The sequence below is a fragment of the Mirounga angustirostris genome, unplaced genomic scaffold, assembly GCF_029215605.1.
Source record: "Mirounga angustirostris isolate CCGP_5_RB_7025 unplaced genomic scaffold, mMirAng1.0.hap1 SCAF_7, whole genome shotgun sequence".
In the NCBI taxonomy this organism is placed as follows: Eukaryota; Metazoa; Chordata; class Mammalia; order Carnivora; family Phocidae; genus Mirounga; species Mirounga angustirostris.
In genome coordinates this window covers 17,560,634-17,566,633 of record NW_026991715.1, presented here as the reverse complement: position 1 = coordinate 17,566,633, position 6,000 = coordinate 17,560,634, and positions in this window count along the sequence as shown.

Below are 6,000 nucleotides of genomic sequence, written 5' to 3'. Positions count from 1 at the left end.
TATGATAAGCCCACAAGTAATATTATCCTCAATGGTAAAAGACGGGAAGTTTTTCCTTTAAAATCAGGAACAAGAAAAGGTGGCTCACTCTCTCCACTCCTATTCAACACAGTACTGTAAGTTCTAGATAGACCAGTCAGTCAAGGAAAAGAAAGGAGAGGCATGAGAACTGGAAAGGAAAAAAAACAAAATTTTTATTTTCAGATGACATGATTTTACATATAGAAAATCCTAAAAAAAAAAAAAAAAGAAAAAAAAAAGAAAATCCTCAAGACTCCACCAAAAAACTATTAGAACTAGTCAGCAAATTCAGTTATACTGCAGAAATAAAATTAACATACCCAAATCAGTAGCATTTCTATACACTAACAACAAATTATTTCAAAAAGAATTTTTTTTATTTATTTTTTATTTTTTTTATTTATTTATTTATTTTTATTTATTTATTTGAGAGAGAGAGAATGAGAGAGAGCACATGAGAGAGGGGAGGGTCAAAGGGAGAAGCAGACTCCCTGCCAAGCAGGAAGCCCGATGTGGGACTCGATCCAGGGACTCCAGGATCATGACCTGAGCCGAAGGCAGTTGCTTAACCAACTGAGCCACCCAGGTGCCCCAAAAAAAGAATTTTTTTTTAAATCCCATTTATAATAGCACACCTAAAAATACTTAGAAATAAATTTAATCAAGGGTGTGAAAGATTTCTACTCTGGAAACTAGAAGACACTGATAGGAAGGGAAAAATGAAGGGGGTGGAAATAGGAGGGGGAGACGAACCATGAAAGACTATGGACTCTGAGAAACAAACTGAGGGTTCTAGAGGGGAGAGGGGTGGGAGGATGGGTTAGCCTGGTGATAGGTATTAAAGAGGGCACGTACTGAATGGAGCACTGTGTATTATACACAAACAATGAATCATGGAACACTACGTCAAAAACTAATGATTTACGGTGATTAACATAACAAAATAAAATAAAAGACACTGATAAAAGAAATTAAAGACAATGTAAATAAAATGGAAAGATATCCATGCTCATCGATTAATTATTATCGAAGAATTAATATTGGTAAAATGTCAGTACAACCAAAAGCTATCTACAGATTCAGTGCAATCCCTATCATGATTACAAGGATGTTTTTTATAGAAGTAGTAAAAAACCTGTCCTATTTGTATAGGACCACAAAAGACCCTAAATAACCATGCATATTTTAAGAAAGAAACACAAAGCAGGAAGTACTACACATACACACAAACATTCAAGCTACATATAAAGCTAAAGTAATGAAAACAGTATAGTATTGTCATAAAAACAAACAAGTAGACAAATGGAACTGAGTTGAAAGCCCAGAACTAAAGTCAAGTATATTTAATAACTAATATCTGATAAGGGAGTCAAAAATACTCAATGGGAAAATAGTCTCTTCAATAAATGGTGCTAAGAAAAGTGGATATTTACATGCAAAAGAAACTTGACCCCTATCTCACACCACTACAAAAATTTAAGACGTAAAAACATAAAACTCCTGGAAGAAAACACAGAAATAAAAATCCTTGACTTGGGTCCTGGTAATAGTGTCTTGGAAATCATAGGAAAAGCACAATCAACGAAAGCAATAATAAATGAGGTAGGACTACATCAAACTAAAAAGTTTCTGCACAGCAAAAGAAACTATCAACAAATGAAAAAAAACTTTTGGAATTGGGAAAATTATTTACAATCATCTACCTATTAAGGGTTTTATATTCAAAATATACAATGAATTCAAACAACTCAAAAACAAAAACAAAAACAAAAACAAAAAGAACTCTCCCTCCAATTAAAAATTGGGAAAAGGACATGAATCAACATTTTTCCAAAAAAAGATATATGAATGGCCAAGAGGTACAAGAAAAGATGGTCAAGGGGCGCCTGGGTGGCTCAGTCGTTAAGCGTCTGCCTTCAGCTCAGGTCATGGTCCCGGGGTCCTGGGATCGAGCCCCGCATCGGGCTCCCTGCTCAGCGGGAAGCCTGCTTCTCCCTCCTCCACTCCCCCTGCTTGTGTTCCCTCTCTCGCTGTGTCTCTCTCTGTCAAATAAATAAATAAAATCTTAAAAAAAAAAAGAAAAGAAAAGAAAAGAAAAGATGGTCAATATCACTAGTCATCAGGAAAATTCACATTAAAACCACCACAAGCTACCACCTCACATTTGTTAGAATGGACATCATCAAAAAATAGGCAATAAAAATGCTGGTGTGGATGTGGAGAAAGGAAACCCATGTGCATTGTTGGTGGGAATGAAAATGGGTATAACCACTGTGAAAACCAGTAATGATGTTGCTCAAAATTAAGTATAGAAGCACCGTATGATCCAGCAATTCCACTTCTGGAATTGAAATAAAACACTAAACTCAAAAAGATAACTGCACCTCCATGTTCACAGAATTATTTTACAAGAGCCCAAACATGGAAACAACCTAAATGTCCATTAATAGATCAATAGATAAGGAAGTTGTCATGTGTTTATACAATGGAATATTATTCAACTATAGAAAAATAAGGAAATCTTTCCATTTACAACAACATGACGGACCTTGAAAGCATTATCCTAAGTGAAGTAAGCCAGAGAAAGATGTTACCTGCATAATCTCACTTATATGGGGAATCTAAAACTAAACTAAAAAAAATAAAACACCAAACTCATAGTAGAAGATTTTATTTATTTATTTGAGAGAGAGAGAGAGAGCATACGCACAATCAGGGGGAGTGGCAGGCAGAGGGAGAGGGAGAAGCAGACACCCCGGTGAGCATGGAGAATGATGCTGGGCCCAAGCCCAGGACCCTGGGATCATGACCTGAGCCAAAGGCAGATGCCCCTATAGGAATGTTTTTAAAACAATAGATCCTAAGATCATGCAGACAATGTTTTTCTTTCAATTTCACTGTATCTATATGAGATGATGGATGGGAACTAAACTCCCTGTGGTAATCATTTCACAATATATGTAAATCAAACCATCATGCTATATACCTTAAATGTATACAGTGATATATGTGCATTATTTTTCAGTAGAACCAGAAAAAAAATAACACAAAAAGAGAAACATATGGTCCCCTGGCATTTAAAAAAATAAACATAAGCAACATATAATCCACAGAATAAGAAAAACAAAATTCAGTGCTCAAGGCTAAAATAACCAAGAAGGAATTCATATACTCTATGTCACTGATGGGCAGAAATGATTTGCATCAAGTTTTGTCAATGAGAAATTCTTAAGTTACTTAAGTTAGAAAACAGTACTTTCTGCAAGATCAACTGGACCATATTGGGAGGGTCAAAACCAAGCCATATGAGAAACACATGAGACTCTCCATGCAATTCCACCTGTGAAAAAGCAAACATCAAAGCCTGTATTGAACTGTGGTGTGTTCATTCATTATGCTGGAAACAGTGAATTCTTTTGCTAAAGAATTGTTCCTCGCTGAAATAACCGAAAACTGAATACATGATGACAAATAAATAAGATAAAAAGCAGATGGAGGCAGAGCACACATCATTCTGTAGTTTGAAGATAAAGGAGTTTATTAGAATCATTAATTTGCTTGGTTTTTAAAGTCTCTTTTGCAAATATAATTGAACAAAAGAATTAATGCACAACAATGAGGACAGATTTTACATGCTTCCCTTTTGTTTAATTTTTATCGCATTCTTGATGCGTTGCCAGAATTTCGTTGTTTTTTATGTTAATGTGGAGTGCTCTGCATGTTGAATTTCTTTCTCCTTTGATTATGGAAAGAGCTACCTAATTTTGTTCAAGAAGGGGATAGTTGGCAGCACTGTGTTTGTTTTAACCTTAGACTTCTAATAAAGAGGTATTCATGATCATGTTTAAGGCCTTTACATTCTTTCATCTCTCTTTACAGCCCCTACACTAAAAAACTGAAGGCTAGAGATGGAGTCTGCCCCTCAAAATTGCCAAGTCCATTTGTAGTTGGGGGATTTTATATTCTGCTCTGTTTTCTCTCTGAAATGCTCATCCACCAGGCCTTCACAGGGCTGGCTCTATTTTTTTTTTTTTTTTTAAGATTTTATCTATTTATTTGACACAGAGAAAGAACACAAGCAGGGAGAGTGGTAGACAGAGGGAGAGGGAGAAGCAGGCTCCCCGCCGAGCAGGAAGCCTGACCCAGGTCTCCATCCTAGCACCCTAGGATCTTGACCTGAGCAGAAGGCAGAAGCTTAACCAATTGAGCCACCCAGATGCCATGGGCTGGCTCTGTCTAAACCTTCACTTCATTGTGCAAAATCACATCCCCAGAAAAGCCTTCCTTCACCATCCAATCACTACACCTTCCTTAATCTTTGTCACACCATTCTGCTTTGCTTACCTTAATGATCAAGAAATACAGACTTCATTTCCATGACTATCTGTTATTGTCCCTTATCTACCACTAGAATATAGTTTCCACAAGAAAAAAATATCTAATGTGTTTATAAATTTCTTTATCCACACTGCCTAGAACATCATCCAACATTAATGGGTGCACAATAAATACATTCTAGTCGAAGAATGTATGCATGAATGCACACGTGCACCCCCAGCAACTACTTTGTAATGTTAAGCAGAAGAAGTGAAACAAGATATTGTGAAATTGTAGCCTGATCAGCTTCATCTTGATCCTGGCTTTTTTTTTTTTAATTTTTTTTATCGTCATGTTAATCCCCATACATTACATCATAGTTTTAGATGTAGTGTTCCATGATTCATTGTTTGTGCATAACACCCAGTGCTCCATGCAGAACGTGCCCTCCTCAATAATTTGTGCACAGAAGAACAAAATAGTGATTCTAAGGACTTCTAGATTCCCGAAGAAAGCATGTCATGTTATGACACATGCTTATGAAACATATGAGAAAAACAATGAAGGAAAAAGTTAATGTAAATTCAGAGATAACCATCCTTCAGTGATATAACCCCTGAAAGTTTCAGTCTCCACTAGAGTTTAAAAGTATATGCCCTGAGATCTGACTACCTCTTTAAGTGCTAGTTCTGACACCCAATGGCTTATATACTTGTGCATGTAAGTTAGCCTTTCTTGTTAAATTTTAGGGTTTGTTTTTCCTACATCTAACTTCCTAAAGTTAGAGTCAAGACTGATTAAGATAAACAATGTAAAATGCTTCCCGCATTGCCTGACATATGGATGTTTAATAAATGTTATTTTTGTTAGTGGTGTCACTGTTCATGTTTAAACACAGACACAGAAAATTCTGTGAAGTTGCAATAAATGGGGTTATCTGTTTCTGCCTTCAACTCACGTCATGGTAACATCTTCCCATTAATCAATGTAAATTTGATTCATTTTATTACTGTATAGTATTCCGTTTTATGAACACCCAAAAGTTTTTCTCATCACTCCATTGTTGAATATTAATTCTTTTCTTTTAAAGGATACCAGACTGATAAACCATAGATATAAAAGAATATCAGATGTTTGAACTAGAGCAAGTTAAATGATAGTGTGCACTTTACTATTATTATGATTAAAATGTAGAACTGGGACTTAATTGTTCCCAAAGAAATAAAAGACTACTTTAGGGAGCACTACTGATGTTTCGAGGGTATAAGCAGGATATATCTGAAGTCCCATAGAGGAAAGGACCTCAGATCTCAGAGGACAAAATCCTCTACCAGAGATGTGGGGTGTGGGTCACTGGTTGGCTTTCCTGCCAAAGTCTTAGTGTTGGACAAAGGGCATAGATACTGGCTCAAAATGTGAGTATAATCCTCTAAACCGACGACAATTTAGCCACTCCATGGGGCACCTGGGTGGCTCAGTCGTTAAGCGTCTGCCTTCAGCTCAAGTCATGATCCCAGGGTCCTGGGATCGAGTCCCGCATCGGGCTCCCTGCTCCGCGGGAAGCCTGCTTATCCCTCTCTCACTCCCCCTGCTTGTGTTCCCTCTCTCACTGTATCTCTCTCTCTCAAATAAATAAAATCTTAAAAAAAAAAAAAAATTTAG